The sequence below is a fragment of the Ursus americanus genome, chromosome 9, assembly GCF_024610735.1.
Source record: "Ursus americanus isolate L20-20 chromosome 9, mUrsAme1.1.p, whole genome shotgun sequence".
NCBI lineage: Eukaryota > Metazoa > Chordata > Mammalia > Carnivora > Ursidae > Ursus > Ursus americanus.
The window spans coordinates 74,237,614-74,263,474 of record NC_142135.1 but is presented as its reverse complement, the minus strand read 5'-3'; the positions used below and the strand labels follow the sequence as shown (position 1 = coordinate 74,263,474).

Sequence of the window (25,861 nt, the reverse complement as noted above, 5' to 3'; positions counted from 1 at the left end):
AACATCCTGTCCCTGATTTCACATTTCCATTCAGAGAGGCCTCCACCGGAGTGACATGTTTAGCCTCTGGTCCTACAACTTACTCTTTGCTCCTCATAATGGAGGAGTGAGTTGACCGATCCATGGAGAAAATCTATTGGTCCTGTTTCTCAAGTTGGTGTAGTCAATTTATTAAAAGTCTGAGAGTGCTGGAAAACTGTCTCTTTCCTTCTTCCTCTCTGTGCCAGATCAGGATGCAGCAGCATCCTAGAGAAGGCTCTAAGCCTGAACTTCCCTTTGGGAAGATTTCCCAAAGGTCTAAACTGAAGCGGTAACAAAGTGTGTTACTGAGTACTTTGCGCAACAGTTTAAAGCTCAGTCAACAATGAATTTTCAGTAATGATGCTGAAATTTTTGCTTCCATTAGCCTATCTCCATTGATTCCACACTTGATAGGAAAATAAAAATGTATATGGACCTGCTAAGAATGATTTAATAAAATGGGTGTATGGAAGGAATAATGGATATTGGAGGAGCTACATGAAGTAGGCTGGACTTAAATACCATCTGTTCATCATGACCAAAGAGAATGAAAAGTATAGGAGTACAGATGCAGATACAGCAAGAAGATGGACTTGGAATCAAGTCTTGACTCCATCATTTAGCTAGATGGCCTTGAGAATATTCCTTAGTCTGAGTTTTATTTTTCTAACTTGTGAAATAGGAATAATATTTGTCACCATCAATTTACTATGAAACATACATGAGATGTCACATGAAAATATGTAGCAAATAATCCAGGCCCTTAAAATCAGCAAATAGATAATAATAATAATAATATCTGTAGTAATGAGTCTATATCAAATTATTCTTTGGTGAAGCATCTTCTCATGATTTTTGTCAATTATGTTGTTGGGTTATTGTTTTCTTACTGTTAATTTATGGATGGGACATGAATTATTTATCAGATACAAGTATTATGAATATATTTTCACAGTCAGTGACTTATGTATTTATTATCTTGGTGGCATATTTTAATAACTATAATTTTAAAATTTTTATGAAGTCCAAATTATTATTTCAATATTAGTGCATTTTGATCTAGTATAAGTAATATTTGTCTACTCTGAGCCTAGGATGTTCTCTGTCTTTTCTTCTAGAAGCTGCATGGTTTCAACTCTTATCATTACACCTATAATATATCTCAATTTTTGTGAATGGAATAAGGCAAGGCTCAAGGTGTGTGTGTGTGCGTGTGTGTGAGTATTTAAGTCAGGTTGATTGAGATACAATTTACATGCAATAAAATTCACCTTTTTCAGGTGTGCTTGATGAGTTTTGATAAATGTATACATTCGACCTCCACCACAATTGAGGTATAGAACATATTTAGCAATTGAAAAGTTTTCTAGAGCTATATCAGTCAACCCTCCCTTTCTTGTACCCCTAACACCAGGTAACTGCTGATACATTTCCTGTGCCTTTAGCTTTGCTCTTTCTGGAATGTCCTAAAAATGGAATCATACAGTCCAAAGCCTTTCTGTTTGGATTCTTTTATACAGAACGATATCTTTTACATTTATCCACATAATTGCATGTATCTATAGTTCATTCTTTTTATTGGTGAGTAGAATTTGAATTCATGGATTTACCACAATCCATTTATTCATTCAGCAGTTGTGAATGATGGACGTTTGGGTCATTTCCAATTTTTGGCTATCATGAATAAGTGTTTATGACCATTTGTATACAGGTCTTTGTGTGGATATGTTTGCAGTTCTCTAGATGTAGAATTACTGGATCATATGGAAAGTCTATGTTTAATACAAAACTGTCAATCTGTTCACCAAAAGTAACTTTACCTTTCCACCAGCACTGTGTTAGCTTCAGTTGCTCACATTATTCCCAGTACTTCGTATTTTTAGTATGGGCCATTGTAGTGCGTGTGCAGTGATATTATGGTTGTAATTTGCATTTCCATGACAACTACTAACAGTGAATATTTTTTCATGGGTTTATTTATATATCTTCTTTAGTGAAATCTTTGTACATTATTATTTAAATTGAATTGTCTTCCTATTATCAAGTTGTAAGACTGCTTTATATAGACTGAACAAATGTCTTTCAGGGGTTATATGTTTTGCAATTACTTTCTTCCAGTGTGTGTGTGTGTGTGTGTGTGTGTGTGTTATTGTGAAATGGTGTTGAAATCTGTCAAATGTTTTTATGCATTTATTGAAATAACTATATTAGTTTCCCTATTTAGCCTGCTGAAATGATGATTTATCTTGTTTGATATTTGAATATTAAGCAGACTTTGTATTCCTGAAATAAACCTCACTTTATAATGATACATTGCCTTTGTATATTGCTGGGTTCTATTTACTAGAATTTTGTCAAAGATTTTTACATCTATGTCCATGGAGGCTACTGGTCTGCAAGTTTGTTTGTTTGTTTTTTTTCTTATAGTGTCTTTTTCTGATTTTGGTATCAGTGTAATGCTACCTTCATAAAATAATTTTGAAAGTATTCATTTCTGTTCTATTTTATGGAGGTTTGTACAGGATTGGTATTATTACCTTCTCAAATGTTTGGTAGAATTCATCAACAAAGCTATCTGGGCAGGAGTCATTTTTGTGTGTGAGAGAATGTTTATAGTTTTGAATTTAATTTCTCTAATAATAAGGGCTGTTCAGGTTACTGTTTTTTCATAAGTGAATAAGATTTAGTACCTTGTACCTTTTGGAAAATGTGTACTTTTCATCTAAAATATATGGACAAAAAGTTGTTCGTAAGATTCCTTTATTATCTTTTAATGTCTGCAGGATCTAAAGTAAAATAATTTCCTTCTAGGCATGATAATTTGAGTCTTCTTTCTTCCTTTATTGTTGGTTGGAGGTTTGTAATTTTATTATTTTGGAGAACTAGTTTTTTTATTTTACTGATTTTCTTTTTTGCTTTTATATGTCACTGATTATTCATTTTCCCCCTTTTCCTCCTTATGTTAAATTTGATTTGCTCATTTTTTCTGGTTTCTTAAGGCAATAGCTTAGATCAGATGTTGGCAAATTAGAGCCTATGGCCTATTTCTGTACCGCCTCTGAACTAAAAATGTTTTTTTTTATATTTTAAAGGGTTGTATAAAACATAGAACAATCAACAGACACCATCTGTGATCCACAAAGCCCAAAATGTTTACTAATCATTTATTTTCAAAGTTTACCAATTCCTGGCTTTGATCATTTATTTGAGTCTTTTTAAATATCAACATTTAAAACTACAAATTTCTGGGGCACATGGATGGCCCAGTCAGTTAAGTGTCCGACTCTTGGTTTTGGCTCACATCATGACTTCAGGGTCATGAAATCAAGCCCCACATTGGGCTCCATGCTCAGTGGGAAGTCTGCTTGGAATTCTCTCTCCTCCCTCTGCCTCTCCTCCCATTTGTACTCACACAAATAAATAAATAAATAAATCTTAAAAAAAAATAAAGCTACAAATTTCCCTTTAATCACTGCTTTGGCAGGATCCCACAGATTTGTTACATTGTTTTTTCTTCTTCATTCAATAAAGTATTTTCCAATTTGCCTTGTGATTTCTTTTCTGCCCTAAGGATTATTAACTAAGTGTTCCTTAATTTCCATATGTTTGGTTATTGATTTCTATCTAGTTAAATCCTGCTGTGGTCAGAAACATATTTTGTATGCTTTCAATCTTTTCAAGTTTATTGAGAGTTTATTAAATGTCCAGAATAAAGGTTATCTTGGTAAATATTCCATTTACACATGAAAATAATTTGTATTCTTCTGTCTTTTGGTGTTTTATGTCAATTATGTCAATTATGTCATCTATGTCAATTATGAAATTTCTTTTTTTCCCCCTATACATATATCTGGGTCTTCATCACCTTTTGCTTAAAAATACTTGTGAAAAATATGTTCCTTTTGTCCATTTAATTGACAGAATGCATTTTGGCTAAAATTCAATTGACTGAGTATCTTTAGATTTTGTCCTTCTGGCTGTCTTAAAACATCTATTTTCAAATTTCCAAGATCAAGTTTTTTTTAAACTAGAGAAATGATAAGAATCCCTTGAGCATTAGTCTTTTGCAGTGTGACAGTTTGTTAGCAAAGAAAAATTCCTACAGTATTTCTTTGAACATTGCCATGAAATTTGACACTAATGTCTACTCCAATGACTTTAGCAGGGAACCTTTAAAAACAATTGGAAGCCTATCATAACGTCATTATTGTGGATAGATGGACAAGTTAAGCAGAAATGAAGATGATTCTAAAGCTGAATAATTTTCCAACTCCAAAATTTACAAGTTGAGTTTATAAAGCTTTGATTTTCCATTATCATTTTCTGTCTTTATCTTTTACTTTGCTATTCCCAGGCAATATTATTGCTGCAGAGCCAACAGTATGAAAAGAATATCATCTTGTATACCTTCAATCTGAATGAAATTATGAAATGATTACTGAAGAAGAGCCTAAAGAAACCCAAACTATCAATAATCTAGAATCATCAGATATTTCAGCTCGCTTGAGAATATATTTCATGCTAACAGATTAATTTATGACTGATCAATGTCTCGGCAGTTCCCTTTTTTCCACATCTAAAGGAAGTGATGGGTTCTTTTTTCAAATACATTTTTCAGACAAAAAGTAGCATTTTTACTTGATTTGACTAATGTTGAAATTGGAATTCCATAAAGATATTTTCCAAAATGGCTAAATACTGGGATGTGAGGTCTACTAGTTAACATTATGAGTAAACTCTCACAGTTTCAGAAACTTTCTTTAAGCAGGGCATAGAGGTGTCTTTCTGAATTAAGGATCTAGAAGCCATAGGCTCAGAGCTCCATGGTCCAGGGCCCACTCTCTAGTCTAGTGTGATACTAGTTTCAGTGTCTTACAATGCAGTGAGTGAAGTATTTCCCAATGTGGAGATTTCAGAGTCTACACCATGCTTAAACTGAAAGTGCATGTGTGTCAGCTGCTATGGCAAGTAGCATTGGCAGAGTCCTGGTCCCAGGACCTGGCAACAGCAAGACAATGCAATTTGATTCAGGAAGTACCTCCAAGGACATAAGACACTTTCCTTTCCTGTCTCCAACATTGAATAGAGCAAGAAATATGTGCTGTTAGATCAACTAGAAAATCCAAATGTAATTAGCAGCAATGTTTTTCTTTCCATTTTTTAAAGGCTCGCTGGTATCAATGAGTTTTTTACAAATGTGAGTTTCAGTGCTGTTGGAACACTTCCCATGATAATTGGCAGCCTCAGCAAAAAGGAGTCATAGATAGATGTTAAGAGTAATCTTACATCTGTTATAACTACACGGAATAAGTAATCTATTTGAAAATGATATTACTAGAAGATTTGTAAGCAAAAACCTTAGGGAAGTTTTTATAACTAAATATTTAGATTTGAAAACTGAGTTTTCCCTTCACTGAAAAAGAAAACTTCTCATACTCAAAATGATTTGAAAGGAAATCCACCCCACTAAAAACTGGTGACATAATTTTTGAAGTAATATATACTTTTTTTACATGAATACAGACATAAACTAACAAAGAGTTCTTCTCCTTGTTTATCCAGTGATTTTGGAAATTATTATTAACTTAATAGAATTTCTGCATTTATTAATTATGACTTAGTAAAGAGAAGATATTAAAATAATCTGTGCAAATAGCTAACCAATTTAATTATAACCTTTCACCTTGAACAGCCATCTCAATGTGTCTTAAAAGAATGTTTGTTTCAGTAGAGATGTTTCCAAGTTTCTTATACTTATTCAGAGTTACACACTTTAGGGCAATTATTTATATTATCATCATATATAAATATTAATTTGTAATATTCATGGTTTGGCCCAGACAAATTTTAATAAAGCATAAGTCCAATATAATATATACCTTTCTCCAAATTATTTCAAGTTAATGCAAGTATGTTCTTCCATGAAAAGACTTCTAAATAACTGCAAAAATCTAGATTTTTTTTTTAAAAGACTCTCAAAATAAAAAGGGAAGAGCACCAGATTTGGAATCCGATGATCCAGGCTTAAATTCTGGCTTTGGGGGCAAGGTGCTTTGTTACACTGCTTAGTTATCCCAGGATGAGAGTTCCTCCATCTGCCTTTTGGGTGTAATGCCAAGGATTGCGTGGTCTGAGAGCAACTCAGGAAATTGAAATTGATCTGTTCCATACTCAACACACAAACAATAATCTCTGGGTCTTGAAATATCTACCTTATACCTCTTTATTTGGTTAGATCCCTAAGGAAAAGCACAGATTTATCACAAATGATTATTCGATAAACTTCTGTTAATTTTCTTGGTTGTAATTAACACAATCTTCTGGAGAGAAGAATTGCCGTGTCAGAAATAAACCTCTTCTGATTTTGAATAAAATTTTGTAAGAATTTATATTGCTTCCTTCAGGTATCTTTACATAGATAATATTGAGCCTATCACCATGATGTCTGTTACCAACTTTTTTTATTTAAAAAGCACCCCAAGAATCTCAGTTTTGGGGAAGAAATAAAAAGTTATCAGAATTCTCATACAGAGCATCTGCTCCACTTGGGTTTGCACCTCAGGTCCTTTGCACTTGCTGTCCCTCTTAGAAAATTTTCTCCAAGTATCCATATGGACGCCTCCTCCATACCTTTATATCTCTATTCAAATCTCACCTTGTCACTGAAGCCCTCTTGATGTCTTTCTAAAGAGCACACCCATCCATCTTTCTCCTTCACATGGCTTCCTTTTGTGCTATAGCACATGTCTCCCTCCATTATTATATATCTATTTTAGTGTGCTCACTATTTCCTTCACTAGAATAGAAGTTACTGAAGTCAAAGACTTCTTTATTTGTTGAGTTAATTGCTAATTAATGAGAAAACCAACACATATATTTGTATTTATACTCAAGAAATTAAAAGCCTTGAATTGTCTACTTCTACTTAAGAATATCAAAAAGTATCACTATAAATATTGGGTGTATCTGCTCAGACATCAGGTACAATGCGAACACCCAGTTCATTGCTATCCATGGTCACAACTGTGGCTGTGTCTTCCTGCCTCCTTTCCTGCACACCCCTCCCACCTGTTGATGCTCACTCTCCACTGCACTGTGGCTGATGTGCTTTCATCTCACCTTCAGCCCCTCCTACTAACTTCCTTTACTGTGTTCTGTTTTTGAGATTCACCTGCCCTGTGGCATGTATCAACAGTTTGTTCATTTTTATCATGGAGTAGTATTCCATTGTACAAATACAGTATTTTTTTCTGCATTCAACTGTTGATGGACATTTGTTTCCAATTTGGGGCTATTATGGATGAAACTGTAATGAATAGTTGCATATGAGTCTTCATATGGACAAAAGTTTTTATTTCTGTTCAGTAAATATGTAGGAGTGGGACTACTGATCCGTATGGGAAGTGTATGTTTAATTTTATGAGAAACTTTCAGAGTATAAACTTTCAGAGCGTCTGTACCTTCTGGCATTCTCATCTGTAGCGATTGAGAGGTCCAGTTGCTCCAGACTTGGTATTGTGAGTCTTTCCAATTTTTGTCATTATGGTGGGTATATAATGTATCACACTGCAACTTTATTATTTTTAAAGATTTTATTTATTTATTTTGAGAGATGGAGAGAGAGAGAGTTTGTGAGAGCAAGGGGAGAGGCAGATGGAGAAGGAGAAAGAGAATCTCAAGTAAACTCCATGCTGAGTGTGGAGCCTGACTTCAGGCTCAATCTCACAACCTTCAGATCATGACCTGAGCCAAAATCAAGAGCTGGTTACTTTGCCAACTGAGCTACCTTGGTGCCCCCACATTGCAACTTTAATTTGCATTTCCAAGAGAACTAATGATGTTTAGCATTGCTTTTATTTTTTTTAATTTATTTTATTAAATAATAAAGTAAAATTCACTTTTTTAGTGCATGTGTTTATGACAGATCCATAGGGTTAAATAACCACCACCTCAGTCAAGTTACAGTACAGTTCTATCTCTCCCCAAAATTTCTCTGTTGCTGTCCCATCATAACCGGACCCTCTCCTATGTTTATACTTAATGTAATTATCAAATATGGTTGGTTTATATATACCAATTTGCTGTTTTTCAATTCTTTCTCTTTGTTATTTTTCCTTTTTATCTTATTATAGAATAATCAACTATGTTCTAATATTCAACTTTATTTTTACTCTTGTCATTTTAGCTATATATTATTGCATTTATTTAGTGGTTGCATTAGGGTTACAATATGCATCTTTAATCTCTTAGTATATTTTCAACTGAATACTATAACCATTTACGTATAAAGTAAGAACATTCTCAAAGCATACTTCCATTTCTCCCCTCACATCCTTTGACCCATTCTTTTATATATGCTATTTCTACTTATGTATTAAATCCTACAATACAGGGGTGGCTGGGTGGCTCAGTTGGTTAAGCGCTGACTTGTTTTCTTTTCAGGTCATGAAGGGTCATGAGATTGAGCCCCATGTTGGGTTCCCAACTGAGCATGGAGTCTGCTTGGGATTCTCCCCCTCTCCTTCTGCCCCCCTCCCTCTGTGCACTCTCTCTAAAAAAAAAAAATCCTACACTATAGTATTAGTTTTTTAAACAACTGTCTTTAATTTTTTAACAGATTTATTGAGCTACGACTTGCAGAGATTTCAATTTTCTAAAGGTATGAAAATATACATAAGAAAATCTTTTATTTTTACCCGAATACCATTTCCATTGTTTTTCATAACTTTATGTAGAACCTCATCTCTATTGCATCTCATTTTCCTTGCTCCTGAAGAACTTCCTTTAATGTCTGTATAGTACAGATCATTACAAGCACATTCTCTTAGCTTTTGTTGGTATGGAAAAATCTTTATTTTACCTTCACATTGCTGGTGGAAATTTTTGCAGGATATTGAGCTCTAGATTAGCAGTTATTTTTTTTCTTTGTGCATACTGTGTTTGGGTTTCATTGAATTTCTTGGTTCTGTAAATTACAGTTTTACTCAGGTTTAAAAACTTCCCAACTATTATTTCCTCAAGTACCATTTCTGTTTCTCTCTCGCTCCCACATCTTCTGGGACTTTAATTAAACATATGTTAGATCACCTGATAAAGCCCTGCAGATCACTGAGCCTTTTTCATTTTTTTAAAAAATATTTTATTTATTTATTTATTTGAGAGACAGAGAGAGAGCAGGAGCAGGGGGAGGGGCAAAGGGAGAGGGAGAAACAGATTTCCCACTGAGCAGGGAACAGGATGCGGGGCTTAATCCCAGGACCCTGGGATCATGACCTGAGCCCAAGGCAGACGCTTAACCCACTGAGCCATCCAGGAGCCCCTTTTTCTTTATTTTATACCCTTTTTCCCCCCTGTGAGCTTAATGTTAGATATTTTCTATTTCCATGCTTTCAGATTCACTGGTTTTTTTCTGCCACGTTGATTCAGTTTATCTTATCCAGTATTTTATTTCATACATTCCATTTGTCATTTCTAGAAGTTTCATTTATACATGCACACATATGTCCTTACTATGTTGGTGTTTTAGTATAAATCCTTCGGCACATTTATAAGATGTATAAATGCTCTTTTGAAGTTCTGGCCTGATTCCACCATTTCTATTATTTCTGATTCATTCTCCTACTGCCTGTGGGTCATAAGTTGCTAATTCCTTGCATGTCCAGTATTTTTTATTAAGTTGCCAGACATTGCATATGTTACATTGCTGAGTGTTTAGATTTTGTTATTTTACTTTAAAAATGTTAGTATTCTTTGGGGGCAGCAATTAAGTTTTCCTTGGATTATGTTGATACCTTGGGGGGGTGATTTTAAAACTTTGTTATGGCAAGTCCTAGAATATCTTTAGCTCTAGAATTAATTTAGCCCTTCTAATAATTTTACTGATTTTCCCAAGTTTTCAGCAAGTTCTCTGTACTCTGCCTGGACACAATTCAAATAACAGTGTGAACCGTAGGAACTGTTCACTTTATAGCTCCCAGCATTTGTTCTTTGCATGGACTTATAGAGTTTCACCTTTCACATCCATAGATTAATAATCTACAAAAAGCTCAGGGGGACACCTCTGCAAATTTCTGGACCACTTTTTCTGTGTGGTTTCCTCTTGTCTGGTGATTTGCCGTCATTATTTCAGGCACATCTACCTCTCTGAACTCCCATCTGTCTCCTCAAATCAGCAAGATGGCCATGCTCCACTTGGGATTTCCCTCCTTGCTCTGTGGTCAGGACATATGTCTCCAGGCAGAAGTCACTGCCAGTTGTAGTCTCACCTCATTTGTTTCTCTCCTCTCAGAAATCACAGTCCTGTACTGCCTAGTTTCCAGTGTCTTGAAATAATTGTTTTACATAGTTTGGCCAGTTTTCTAGTTATTTGTAGGAAGGAGATAAATCTGATCCCAGTCACTTTAGCAGAAGTAGAAGTTCAGGAATATTTGAAAGCTAGATTCAGCAGTATCTCCTGATGTATCAGATATAGTATATGAGAGAAAAAGAAGATGCCAAGTGTGTCTCCTGCATTTTTAGGATGAGAAATGGGAAGGACAGAGATATCCTCAACTGAGGTGGGAGTCTGTGGGAGAAGAAGTTGTTGGAGGAAATCTCATTGTGAATTTATTAATTCTGAGGTATCCATTAAGTAGTCAGATGGAGATGCTGAGTAGGCAGTTATCTGTGTATTGTCTTTTAGGAGAGAAGTGTGGCTGAGGATATCACTGGAGGTTATCAGTGTATATGATGTTAAAGCATTCTACAGCACTCAGTGTGATCACTAGCAGAACCAGTATAGATAGAAAAGGAAGGAAGTCCAATGACCAAACCCAGGACACTCCATCAGGAAAAACGAGTGTGGTCCTGGAACACACTTGACAAGAGAAGCAACTAGGTGGGGAGAAAGTGAGCAACCTGTAGTGGGTGAGAGTCCAGGCTGGGGCTGGAGCCCCAGTGACAAGGCTGCTATGTCCTTCATGATGAGAGGTTGGGGGACTCTTCCCTCTCTTGTGTAGTCAATAGTGTGGGTGATGATGAGATAGCTGACAGCATCAAAATCTTTCTTCAGGACCTTGCCAAGGGGATCAAAGTCTCCATCTGGGCTATTTGTGCCATCTCAAAGCTAAATGCTCAAATCCAGGAAAAAAGAGAGGTGAAGTATTGGAGAAAGGCAAGTAGTGTCTTGGCACAGTGGAGAGAGCAGGCATCGTGCAGAAGGAGGAGAGTGAGCCATGTATCGTTACTAGAATTTTCCAGTTCTGTGCTTGGAATGATGCAGTATTCTGGTATGTTCTCCACTTGTTTTATCAAGTGTTTATTACTGAGCCTCAGTCAGTAATAGCACAAGTTAGGGGTGATCCATGGCTACTTGGAGACGTTTGGTCTTGGCTGGAATTCTTTCTCACAGCAATTTCCAGTGTTCCTTGGGTACTCCCCATCTGTATTTAGCAAAGTTGCCAGTGCCATTTGGCTTCAGGATATAGAAGATCTGGCATTTGAGATATCAGGGAGGAGCCTCCCCCATTCCCTAGTATCAACAAAACAATTGCTTACGTGCTTTTCAACAGTTTGCTGCTGACTCTTTTCTTCATCGGGGGAATGTTGTGAGTCTCTTTCCCACCCATCTGTTGATCAGCTGGTTAGTCTTCTGCATATGTCCCTGTCTACTCACTAAACTGCTTTGAATATTCTAGTTCAATAAAGGAATCAAAATACATTCTTCACTATCAGTCAAAAAGTAATTGGCCTTACTAGCTTGGATATGGTTTGCCTTGGCTCTCCTCACAGGAATGCAGTCCCCATACATTATCAGTGGCTCCTCTTCTTTATCTTCCTTCCTTTACTCATATCAACTCAATGCATGGTGAAGAGCCCACATGCACTTCTTCTTGGTGGCCTTCTTAAGCAAAGACTGTTCCACAAGACCGTTTACCTACAGTCTGTCCTGAGCATTGATACTCGTCAGAACAGTTCTCTCCACCTCATTGCTCTCCAGTTAACTGCAGTTTGCTGCCCATATGCACGTCCCCCCACCCCGCCGCCTGCATCCATAGGGGACAGAGGGGAGGGGTGGGATTGGAAGGATTCCTGGGGCAGCTCTTCTCCCAGTTCTTCTAGCCCCACTCCACCTGGGGACCTCTGCATATTCCCGTCTCTCTGAGCAATGGGGATTTTTATCTGTGGGGAACATAAGGCACAATCTTCCCGATACCCAAATGTGGAATTTTAACAACTCCCCCCCAAGCCTGAAAGGGCCCCAGGATTTCCCCCAGAGCTTTTCTAACATTTGTCAGCCTCTGTGTGGTGACTGATTTGATACCTTCATTTTCTCCATCTGTCATTTATGCTTCCACCTTCCCTTCTTACCCCCCACTACCGTTGGATGAATGGATTTTGTAATTCTGTTACATTTTATATATTTGTCATTTTTGTTGTTTTTCTCTTGTAAGGTCCAAGGGCAGGTGGCCCCAAGATGGGCCACTTTGGCATGAAGATTATTTTGAGCTGAAAAACAATCAAAACCCAGAGGATTCATGAAAAGCACTTTATTTCCCCCTCAACTGCCTAAAAAGAATTTCGACAGAGGGCTTGCTCAAGGAAGAGAGCTATTGATGAGGGATCGAAGCAGAAAAATATTCACCTTTAGCCCAGAAGGCTGACCTATAGCCTGCATAGCTTCAATAAGGCTAAAATACTGGCTGGCTGCTACATTCTTAAAGGGTCCTCTGACTGCCCTTACATCTCACTGAGAGTTAATATTGAACTGAATGATAAGCCCCAGAGAAATCTTAGAAGAGTAGTTTTATGAGTAGAAATTCAAAGAAGACATTTATGATCTAATACTCCCTGCACGTCCCCTCCCCCTTGAGCATTTGCTATATAACCACAAGCTTCATATAGCAAAAATGCAGCTCTTTCTGCCCACGGGTCCTGTCCCCATGCTACTCAAATAAACTTACTAACTTGAACCATAAAACATCTCAAGAATTATTTCTTGGCCATTGTGCTCCACGATCCCACAACACTATCACCATAGGTAACTACATTATGATATGAACTAGGTAGGCAGACAAGAGGAACCCAACAAAGTCTGTTTGATCAAAGTCCTCTCTGGTCCCTTGTTACAGCCCAGGAAACATTTGTTTACTCTTTTTTTTTATGTTGCATTTACTCTTTCATCTTCCTATGAATTGCATTCCTTTCCTTTGAAGTCCCAGACTCCTACCCACTTCTCTTCAGTTCTGAATCACGTACAGACCTCATTTTGCCCATCTTTGGAATTTCCCGTCTGTGTGGATTCCTCGTACACATGAAATTAAATTTTATTTTCTCCTGTTAATCTGTCTCATGTCAATCTGTTTCTTATTCCAGCTCAAAGGACCTTAAGGAGCAGAGGAAATTCTTCCTTCCCCATCCTGTGAAGCACATACATTGGATGTGGGGAGTGAAGGAGTATCTCAGTTGTAGGACACTTGTAACTCAGGTTAGCTTTTGGTCTCTCTTGCTCCACTGGGGCAGGGGGTGGGTGTGGGGAGCAGCCTGAGGAGATGGAACAGGAGGAAAAGCCTCCTCACAGAGAGACCCACTAGATTTTGAGGAATGATTTTTTCTTTTTTTAATTATTGTTTTATTGATTCATGTACATATATTGTCATCATTAAGGCATTCACTTTTTCTTTTCTCTTTTTTAAAAGATTTATTTATTTATTAGTTGGAGAGAGAGAGAGAGCACATGCGAGGACATACAAGCGGGGTGGGGGGTTGCAGGTAGAGGGAGAAGCAGGCTTCCCACTGAGCAAGGAGTCCCATGTGGGGCTCCATCTCAGGACGCTGAAATCATGACCTGAGCCAAAGGCAGACGCTTAACTGACTGAGCCGCCCAGGCATCCTGGAACGATTTTCTTTCTTCTCCTTGAAGAAGAAAAAAGCTTTTTTTCACTTGTGCATTTAAAATTCCCCAACTTGGAGAAGCACCAGTTCTGTACCAGAGTCACTGCAAACAGAATACTCAGAAAACCTGAACTTTTCCAACACTGGAGATTGGAAATTAACTCCTGATCACAGCCAGGTCTGTGGTAATTCAAAGGAATACTGAGTGCTATAAATAGTAATTGAAGGAGTAAATTTATTAAATCCCAAACCTGTGATTACTTGGTGTTTTTTGGTTTTTGGTTTTGTTGTTTTTGTTGTTATTTTAAGAAACTATAGGGATGGTAGGCAGATGTCCAAACAAGTGTATATTTGTATAAAAGTGACATTTTAAAATGTCAAAATTAAATTTGAGCTAGTCTCCCCTCCACCAACCCTTCCAAAAAGCAAGTCTGCTACTAGGTAGCAATGTAACCTTTGGTAACTCACTTTATCTATGTATCTCTGTTGTTTTCTGTGTAAAATGAAACACGTGAACTGATAAAATCCAAGATCTCTTTCACCTTTGAAATTCTCATCTACCTTTTCCACCTATATAGGCTGTTCCAGACAGAAAACTTAAATGTTAAGATGTTCTAAGGTCTTCCAATAATGTTCAACAAAGATAATTTAAATAAATTAAAATATTGTGAAAGCAAAGCAAATCAATGGCTCTGAGATTTCAAGGTCTAGTTCACTACTTACTGAAAGAAAATTATAGCAAAAAATAAAGAAGCAAGGATTATGGCTAAATTTAGAAAAAGAGTAGGTGGAAGAATATATAATTGTATAGAAGTCTGAGAAATAGGCAGGCTGGCAAATGAGTTCAATTTTAAAATATCAAAGAAAAAGTCTAAAAAGGGATAATTGAAGGTCAAGAGCAAGCCAGAGAACCTTTGACTGAAGGAGCCATAAATATACAGAACAGGAAGAAACACAGGGAATATAAATCTATTTAAAATGTTTATTTAAACAAATGAAGGCTATAAAACTTGTGATGACTGAAATAAGGAGGAGGGAAAGTAATTAGCATTTACTGAATGCCTATTATGTGTCGCACATTGGGCCAGGTGGTTTACATAGTCTATGTAATTTACGAGTTCACTGAAGACTTAAAAAAAAAAAGAAACTAGGACCATCATGAATAATTATTTTTTTTTAAGATTTTATTTATTTATTTGACAGAGAGCTAGCCAGCGAGAGAGGGAACACAGCAGGGGAGTGGGAGAGGGAGAAGCAGGCTCCCGGCGGAGGAGCCCGATGTGGGACTCGATCCTGGAATGCCGGGATCACGCCCTGAGCCGAAGGCAGACGCTTAACGGAGCCCCTTCATCACGAATAATTATTGATCATTATGCACAAGTCTTGAGGAGTCAAAGAGGTCTTGGTTGTCTGTCCTGAATTTCAGTAGGACTTCAGCACAGGCTTGTCATCTGTCATTCGAATGTTTCTCAGGAGTGATTGTGGTGCACAGCCAAGCTTGAAAATCACAGATCTACAGCACAGGTTACCTTGGCAGGTTCACATTCAACTGGTGAAAACAATGCATCGCTGTATTTGTGCAGGAGAGAGTTGGTAGGCTGCGGGAATGTGTGGAGACCCCCCGGAAGAGCTGGAAAATGGAAAGAAGAGGGGAAATCAAAGCAGTCCCTGGGGCTGGGACAGATATGGCCTACTGAGGAAGTCCCACTTCGATCATGTGGATTTCAAGTAGGATAAGACTAGTGAGGAACATCATGTCATAATTGACTAATCTTAATTACTGGTCAGGATAATATGAGAATTGGTAAAGTGGAGCTGGAGAGTGACAGAGTCCTTAGAAGAGTTATCATCAAGTACAAATTGCAAGACACCACAAGCACCATCCAGGTCTGTATCCAAGACTCTGTGAGGTATGCTAGCAGGCACTCCAGGCAGGTAACAGCTTTGAGGTCCCATGGCAGCCAGGGCAGTAACAAGGGCAATTCTTAGATATGTCATGGGGAGGAAAGATGGAAGTAACAAGAATTAGGCAGCTCAGCAGGGTCCCAGACAAGGGGGTGGGGTTCAGAATTCGGTGGATCTCATAGCTACCGGGAACTAGAGCAAACATGAGATGTCAAGTAACAGGCCCTCTCCTACTAAATGGAAAGGCACAGTGAGGTTGAGGGGGGAAATTATAGAGTCTTGCAAGTACACACCTATGAGTCTTCACCAGGACCCCAGATTCCAGGCCACTCTTGTGTGGAAGATAAGCCTGTGTGCTCCAAAGGCAGATGACCCGTTCTGAATTCTGGCATTGCCACTATGTTTGTGTGAACTTGGCCAAGTTACTTAACCTCTATGAGACTTAATTTTCTGCCTGTAAAATGAGTATCAGAGTAATAGTTCCACCTCATAGGGTTTTTGTTAGGATTAACTGAAGGAAGATATGTATATTCCACAATAACGAACCACTCAAAAGAGTTAGAGAATGCTCACAAGGGTTAGCTGTTGCTGTTACTGTGAGCTGGTAAGGAAGATTAGTGAGGCAATGGCTGTGGAATTTTGGGAGAGTGGGGGAAATGGGTGGTGGGGGAGAGGCAAGAAGGTCCTTAAGTGAGCAGGAATGAGAATTTGAACTACTGGGGAGTTGAAAAGAAGAGAGGATTGAAGGCATACAGTAAGGGACAGGTTTAGAGGTCTTGGTGACTTGGCTGTGGAGAAGCAATGGCCCTCTCCAAGCCGCACATCAGTCAGTAGAAGAAACAGCCTCACTCAGGCTTTACCTTTTCTCTTTGATGAAAAGGGAGTTAACAACAGATCTCCAAGGGAGAAACGTGTGTGGAGCCAGAGTGGTGGGGCAGAAACCAGGTTGTGTGGGATAATAGGCTGAGCTCTTTAAACAGAAGGCAGTGAGGGAACACTGAATTTTTCAGAATTTGTATGGTGAAAGGAACTTGTGTGATAGCTTCAAAGATCAGCAAGGTCAAAGGAAGGCAGTCCAGTAACCATAGGTGCAGAGTACTGACTGGGTTCTAGTGGAAAAAAAGAGCAGGCTAAAATAGTGGGCATACTAGAATGAAATCGACAAAACATTCCTATGAGGGGTGTCCTTTCTCTCAGATATTCTCTGTGAAACATTCTGTTTCTTCTGGTTCTTACAAACTGAATTGAACCCACCAAAGCCTGGAGAGGTAAGAGAGCCAGGACCATGGAGTAGCTTGGAAACAAAGGCAATCCTTAATGGAGACTATAAATATACATGTAAATATCTTGGGGTTTTGATTAACTGCTTATGATGTCCTGTGGAATAGCATAAAACTACCTTCTCACATCCATATGCTATAGGAACCTTATACTGCACATAACATTAAGTTTGTTTGTCACCACTAGGGAAGTCAGTAGGCAACAGTCTCGATATATAAAGTGTGCATGAGAGTTCATATTCATGGACCTTAAGATGAAATGAAGTTTAATTGAGCAATAAAAGCCTAAAATTTCTATGGTGTGTTGGCAGCGACAAAGCTAACAGTTTCTTTATTATAGTGTTCTACCCTACTATAAAATTGTTCTGGGCAAAACTAACCCAAGTCTAAGAGTCCTACAATACATGAAAGCACATTTAAAGGAAAACAGTTTAGAAAAATCTCTCAGCAGATAATCATTCAGATCATTTAGTGGACTTGGGCCTTTAACAACGAACAGAAGATTTCTCCAAAGAAAGATTTTCTCAGAAAAAGAAGATTGCTTTTTCACAGATGATGATGTTATTAAGAAAATGTTTTGTGTTTAAGAGTGAAAACCTCAGACTTAACAAACACCTTCTGAATTTTAGCCCAGAAAATCTGTCTGGATTTTGATTTAACAGTTACTGAGTATATCTGGCATACAGATCTAGACAGACATTGCCAGACAGAGCTCAATGCTGTGAGATTAGTTTCTGAATTTACTTCTTACCTTAAGTCACACAGACTTTAGTTTAAGCACTGCTTCCTTCCAAAAGGCAAAAATTGGCCCTAGACAGACTCCTTACTTCGCTATAAACCAAAGGTAATAGGAAGTCTTAATTTTGGTATTCAGGAAAGTTTCTTGGTTGCTACCGTATGCATAATTAAAAACAACTATTTTTTTGTGTAGTTTGATGGTTTATAAATCATTTCAATAGAAATCATCTCATCATCTCTTGATAATCATCCTGAGATGTACTTATTATCCTCATTTTTCAGGTGGGGAAATGACTAACTTAAGCTATTCAATTAGCACATGATTCAGAATGTAGGTCTGCTACTGCCATAGCAACCTGCACGTTCTACTCCATGTACCCATTCACCTGTTCATTCATTTATTCAGCAAACATTTGTTGAGTGCAAGGAAAGGGAATACAAAAAGCCTGTCTTGAGCACAACCTAATGAGCTTCTATATAAATAGCTTGAATTTTCTTAGTCATAATCCTCTGAAAATGACCCCTAACATGTCTAGCAAACTAAATGGGAGCCTGTATGTATGGCATTATAGTTCTAGGGCTGGTTTTACTAAGAAACAGAATGGAAATAAGTACAATAAGTCAGTGTTATGCAATATTTTCTGGATTGATAAGGCAATCTGGGTGGGAGATGGAATCAAACAACTCCTAGGGGCAGAGAACTTGGGAGAGGCAACAACATGAAAGGAAGAGCAGGAGACAGGCCAACAGAGACAGTCAGAACATATGAGATTTCACAATGATTTGTCTACCTAGATCCATGGTCTCGTCAGGAAAAGAGTGACTGCCTCCTCTGAATCGACAAGCGTGTTATCTAATCTGAAACTTAAAATGGAGACTATCTTGGACATATTTAGAACACGTGGCTGTCATGGACATGTAATTGACCCTCCAGAGTTGAATTAAATATTGAACTCATGGACTTTAAGTTGGTTGGACCTTTAAAATTTCTTCACGGTCTTTAGGCTTATAGGAATTAATATAATGAAGCATGGATTTTTTTATTGCCTGTGATTTTAATATGTTTAAAATTAAAACCACACTAATCTTCTAGAAGAACTATTCGTTCTCAAAATTTAAGCATGCATTCTCTATACTAAAATGATTGTAATAAGAACCACTCCATTTTACTTGTTTATTTATTAGATACGTCTTTTTTTGAGCACCTGCTAAGTCCAAGGCACTCTGCCAGCTTTTATGGAGAAAATCAAGTTCTTTTTTTTTTTTTTTTTTTTTAATATTTTATTTATTTATTTGACAGAGACAGCCAGTGAGAGAGGGACACAAGCAGGGGGAATGGGAGAGGAGGAAGCAGGCTCATAGCGGAGGAGCCTGATGTGGGGCTCGAACCCATAACGCCGGGATCACGCCCTGAGCCGAAGGCAGACGCTTAACCGCTGTGCCACCCAGGCGCCCCAGAAAATCAAGTTCTTAATTGTTGCTTGCTAACCCTGAAAATATAGATGGGAAGTATTGCATAACATAAGACTCTTGATTGAAATTGTTTGAGCATTTGGATTTTCCACACCTAATATTTGATGTACTCATTAAGATAGAGTAAGGATATTTAATATTCAAGACAGAATGTTTAACATGTCAGTTCAACAAATATTTGTCACACGTATCCTACGGATTCCACACCATGCTAGTCTTTGAAGATACACAGATAGGTAAACCTCCTTTCACCATGAAGCTCACTGAGACCCAGAGCTATTAACATCAACTACGCTGCAAAATTTCCTGTGGTTCTTTAGAAATACAAGCACCTCTCACTGTATTCCTCAGTGCTGATTTGGGACAAGGCTTGGTATCTATTATTTTTTATGCCTCATGGAGGATTCTAACACCCAGCCAACGAAATGAATCACTAGCTTCATGGAAATTATTTTGTTTATGACCTATTTTTTATTTTTCAAAGAATCATTTACCGCAGTTTCTCATAAAACTAGACATACGCCAGCCCTATCACCCAGCAATATCACTCCTAGGTTACACAAAACAAATAAATACACATGTATTTATACATGTCCACAAAACGACATGTTCAAGAATGTTTATGACACTTTATTAATAATAGCTCACGTGTCCAGCAAAAGGAAAATGGGGGGGGGCCCTCTGATATACTCATAAAAGGAAATACCACTCATCAGATTAAAGGAATGAACAACTGATACACACAACAACATGAATAAATCTCAAAAAATATTCTAAATGAAAGAGACAATATACAAAAACCTGCATACTGAATCATCCTATTTCTCTTCAGTTCTAGAAGGCAACAGTAATTTATGGTGGAAAATAATCAAAACTGTGATTGCCTTGAGGGGGTTGGCAGTTGAGAAAGGCCAAGAAGGAACTTTTTAAGATGATAGTAATATTCTATTTATTAATAGAGATTTGGTTACCCTGGGACATGGATTTATCAAAACTCAAAGCATGCTGTACGTAAGAAAAGAAGAAACCTCAAAAGAAGCAAACAAACAAAAAAACTCCCCAGATCTTGAGCTCTAATTGCTGGTATGTATGTTGAAGTACTTAGGGGAGGAATGTACTAACACAGCTTACATTAATGGATGTGAAAATGCGATAGATTGATGGATGAAGAGCAGGGTGGATAGATAGATTTAAGAAAGCAAATAGAATAAAATCTTAATGCAGAATCTAAGCGGTGGGCGTAGGGCTGTGCACTATGAGACTGATTCAGCTCTTCTGTATATTTGAAAATTTATATGATTAAATATTAGGAAAAATTATAAAAGCGTGTCTGTAATGTTTAAAGTGTCTGTTATTCCAAGCACTTTGTATGCGTTAACTCATTTATTTTCCATAAGTCTTGTGACAGAAAGAGGCTGGCTGTCCACCAAATCTGCCACCCCTTCTCCCTGGTCGTGCCCCTGTTTTCTAACCAATCCTGCACTTACCTATGGTCACATGACTGAGCTCTGGCCAATGGACTGGGAGCGGAAGTGATGGGTAACATCACCAGGCCTGGCCCATAGAAACCTTTCCCATTTGAGAGTGGATGGAAACATAATAACCTTGGTGCTTTACGCTGAAGATGAGGCCCTGACCCACTGGAGAAGCAATGCTGGCCTATCGGAAATATCTGTCTGGGACTTCTTGTGAGCTTGAAATATACTTCTTTGTTATACGATAGAAATGTGTGGTTTTATCTACTGTAGTAGTTAGTGCCACTCTAACTTGCACATAATTCCATATGATAGGTACTAAGAGTATCCTTATTTAACACATAAGGACATAATCTAGAAGTAAGACAGCTCAGCAGCAGCCCTGGGATGCAAACTCAGGCAGTTTGGTTCCAGAGTCTACACTCCTGAGTATTAACACGATCTCTGCCTCTTTCTCTCTTGCAGGTACAAATAAGTAATTGTTTGTTTCTCCTTCAAGCAACAGGTATAACTCAGTGGCAGTGGATCACCTTTCAAAATACAAATTTGTATTCCCAGAAGCAGACTTGTCTTAATAATGACTGAGTGCGCTTGTCTGCCAATTTTGCTCCATATAAGTCAGGCGGGGTAGACAGTGTCTGGGGAACGTAGGGGGAGGCAGGAAGAGAAGAGGACACAAACAGCAGCACTGACCTTTGAAGATACATTATTGTTACTGTTAATCTAAATAATAAAGAACAGTGAGGAATCCCTATCCATTGTGTATAGCTTACCAATGTCCGTTTGACTGGTGCTTCCTCTTATTTTGATTCATATCAAAATAAGGAGGGTTGAGCTTCTCCCTTGACCTCCACCTGGCCATATCTCATCAGTAGTGATAATAGCAACAGAGGGAGCTTATTCACCCCAGATCAATACTTGATATGAACAATGTGTATTGATTTACTGAACTCCCGGTAATGAAGCAGTGTCTACAAGACTCAAAATGTAAAAGGGAGATGCCAGAGGAGAACCTCTGATATTGTGCTGAGCTGAGTTTGATAATTTCACCATATTCCAAAGAAATAAAGTAATGACTAAAATACAGGATAGATCCTCCACAATGCACATAGAGGCAGGAAGCAGAAAAATTTATATATCAACCTATTACTGTGGTGCTCTGGAACTTGCTAACCACCAGGCTCCTAATTACCAGATGCCATGCAGCTTTGAGTTACATTTAGGAAATTACTGAGGTTGCCAAATTCACATTTAAAAAGAATAACAAGGTACACGGTAATGTCAGATAGCCTTGTGAATCAACACAGAATCAAATGAAATTCAGCCATGCCCCTTCTGTTTTCATGTTTGTTATCCTTTTTCAGGTCACTGAACATGAAAATAATCAATACAGATCCTTTACTTTTTTACATTTGTTATGCTTTATCAGGTCACTGAATATGAAAATAAACCAATACAGATACTTTCGCTTTACTCCAGTCAGAAGTTGCAAGTCAGCAAACAGTTTGGTAGCAGGACTATTGGCAATTGTTTCTGAATATTAATGGTTAAAAATCTCTGAGCATGTAGATGATCTGAAATATCTTTGATTTCAAAATACAATCTTCAGCTTCCTCAAAGATCTCTAGATCTTTCTCAAACCTTACTCTTTAAACTTAACCTTTAAAAAACTTTCACAGCCTGAGCCTAAGTAAACCGCGGCATTTTGTGACCGTGTTGACACCACCATCAGTTTCTTCCATTCATGTCAGATTTGGGTTTTGGTTTGCAAGCCTTTGTCAGCTGAGTCCCCAGAGATGACCAGTTGTGGCCCACAAGGTCTGCTCTGTTGGTCACTGTGGCCAAAAAAAAAAGTGGATTCCAGACTCTTGGCTCTACTCTACCACAGAATTTCTGAGGGGTAAATATTTATTTAACTACCCAACTTCCTAATAGTGCCCTCCAAAATTCATGTCCATGCAGAACCCCAGAATATGACCTAATTTGGAAATAAGGTCTTTGCAGATACAGTCAAGTTAAGATGAGGTGATAGTTCATTAAAGTAGCCCATAGATCCACTATGCCTGGTGTTTTTATTTATTTTTTTAAAGATTTTATTTATTTATTTGGGATAGAGAGAGAGCAGACATGCGTGAGCAGGGAGGGAGAGGGAGAGGAAGAAGGAGACTCCGCACTGAGCAAGAAGCCCAATGTGGGGCTCAATCCCAGGACCCTGAAATAATGACCTGAGCCAAAAGCAGATGCTTAACCAAATGAGCCACCCAGATTCCCTGATGCCTGGTATTTTTATAAGAGGAAAAAACACAGATAAGAAAGACACACGGGGAGAAGGCCATGTGACAGTGGAGGCAGAGATTGCTTGTCTTCAAGAACACCAAGGATCATTAGCAACCACCAGAGCCTAGGAAGAGGCAAGGATGGAGCCACCCCTAGAACCTTCAAAGAGAGCCCGGTTCTACCAATGCCTGGATTTCATACTGTGACAATAGTCTCTGTTGTTTTAAGCTACCCAATTTTGAGGTTCTTTATTTGGCTGTCCTAGGATCTCATACAGAGAACACCTGGTACAGAGATAATGTTTTGAAAGATTTATTACAAAATATTTGAAACTAAATCAACATGGAATACATGATGGCTTTCTATTCTTTTCTCACAAGCTATCCTCTAAAAGCAAAAAATAAACAAGTATTTTTGCTGGGATGGTAGCTGGTGGACTGCAGGGCATTCGTCATCCCTCCACTGCTGTGTCTGAAGGAATGAAAGCCCTTCCATGGTTAAGGGGAGCCAGAGAGTATGCCCAGGGCCCCAGGACCTCTTCCCCAGTGACCACAGTGTCTTCTGAGATGGTACGTGTAACACGGAATCTCAGAACACCCTTGTTGTTTACTTGCAAAGCGTAGAGGCATCCCTTTGCAAAAACATTTAACACCAGGCTCCAGGACACGAGCTTGACATGTCCCTTGTCATTTGCTTGGGCTTGCCTGGCTGGCCTACCCTTCCAAAGCCTGAACTTCTTCACCCAGGAAATGCCAGCCGAGGTACTGCCTACATCTCTCAGTTATTTCGAGAGTTGAGTGAGTTAACACATGGACAGTATTCATACAATAGCTGTTACACAAAGCCCTGAATCAATGGCAGGTGCTCTTCCTGTCTAGGACAGCCCCAAAGGTCCCAGAAGGAGAGTTTCATACAGAACATTCTTTGTTGCTTTATACAGCATAATAGTTTGGAAACCATTTCTCTGAAGGAAAAAGTTCAATATAGAGGATAGCATGGTATAGGAGACATTTTATTTGACTCCTGTTTCCAAATGCCTATGATGGAAGACTGGGACAAGTGTGACACAGGTGTTAATACATTGCCCGGAGTGTATTCCCCCCTCCTCAGTGTAGAACCATCGGGTAAGGTGGCTATCTCTCTGGTAAATAACCTTGTGTGTCCTTTGGCACAAGCAGCTTCGTAGCTTTCTGATAGCAGTGACAAACAATCATTGGTGCAGAATAAAAGAACCTTTCCTTTCACCTTCTTGCATTAAACAGACAGATCCCTCGACCTTTAGCGGAGCTGAGAGCCAATTTTAAATGACATATTCAGTAGCTGGCGCCACATTTTCCTCCTCCATCATGGAGGATTCTGACTTCATCCACATCTGAACCAGGCCTTGGTGAGGCTGACAGGACATTTCCAGCGCTCAGAAAGCACAAGTATCTTCACTGACAGTTTGATCTGTCTTGTGTATTCTGGCTTCCTGAATCTAACTGTCTCTAGTCTCTCACAATATGTGTATTTCCCAGACAGAAGTTGATTGCTTAATGGAAACAACCAAAAATCTGTCACAGAACTTTGAGACCCCTTAAAACAAAAGATTAATGAGGAAAAAAAAAGTAAATTACACTTCTAAGAAAGTGTGGAATCTATTTACTGCATTTCCACATAAAGTTGGTTATTCAAGCTGTTTAATTTTCTTGACCCCGGTGTTGACTGATTTGCTCAAAGTGTAGAGTAATAGAATGAAGTGTCACAAAGGTGGATGTGTATCAACATACCACTGCATTGAGTTTACATCCAAATTGCACATGGTCTGGGTCTAAATACCCATCAAGACAACTAAGAACCATTTTCTGTTCTCAAGCTACTGTAATCCCTGCATTCAGTGCATCAAATGGGCAGCATAGCATGACTCTATTTTCTTTCTGGAGACTTCCAGGTTCCTGTCTGACATGTAAAGAGATCGATGTTATCACTCCCATCCTCCTAACAAGAGAAAAACTGAAAATCAGTGACTTTTCTTTAGATCCATCCAAGAACTGAGGGGACAATGCGAACCACCAGCCTGAAAACTGAAGGGGAGGACAGAGAACCAGAGCCCACAGGGAGCAAACACTGCAGCTGTGGGGACACGTGAAGGATATGTGATTGTCCTGGAGGCTGAGTGTGTATTAGCTCAAGAGAAAACAAAATTCCAGTGAGCCCAGTCTTAGGGGTGCCCCACACTTCTGTGAGTTTTACCTCAAGGAATCCCACCAGATTCTCAAGGGAAAGATCAAAGAATAATCCCTGCCTGCTTCATGCAGGAGGAGGGGAAAGTAACCATTATGAAATATACCCAGAGCATTCTGTTCTCCTACAAAAAATCCTGCCATCAAGGGAAACCATTTTACCAGAACCTACCTGGCTTGGATTTTACCAGAGTTCAACCAACAGCAGGGAAAGAGAATGCCCAAGTCCATCCCCATTAGTCTTTTTACCCACCAATAGGGTGAAAAGGAGCTGAGAGACGCTTGTGAAGGTCTCAGCCCAGGGCCATGAGCTGACACCTAATCATAGGAACACGGAATGCATCTGCCTCCCTCAAACCTTACCACTGTAGCAAAAACACTGTTTTATTATAATGGAAGATTAGAGCTAAAAAGAACTGCAAGATTCAGACTCAATTTTAGGAGTCTCTAAGAGAGCCTAAACACAATAGAAGAGATGAAAACAAGGACACCAGCAGACAGGTTAGTCCCTGGCACCTGCCGCCACAGCAAACAGTAAACACAGCCTATCTGGTAGCCAGATAACATGAAACCTAAAGGCATATTTACCTTTGTTCTT

At 38.5% G+C, this 25,861-nt stretch overlaps 1 pseudogene; it reads left to right on the top strand.

Annotated features, from left to right (window-relative positions):
* Positions 1-233: 233 nt before the first annotated feature.
* LOC123786761 (etoposide-induced protein 2.4 homolog pseudogene) lies at positions 234-12,120 on the top strand (annotated as a pseudogene).
* Positions 12,121-25,861: the final 13,741 nt, after the last annotated feature.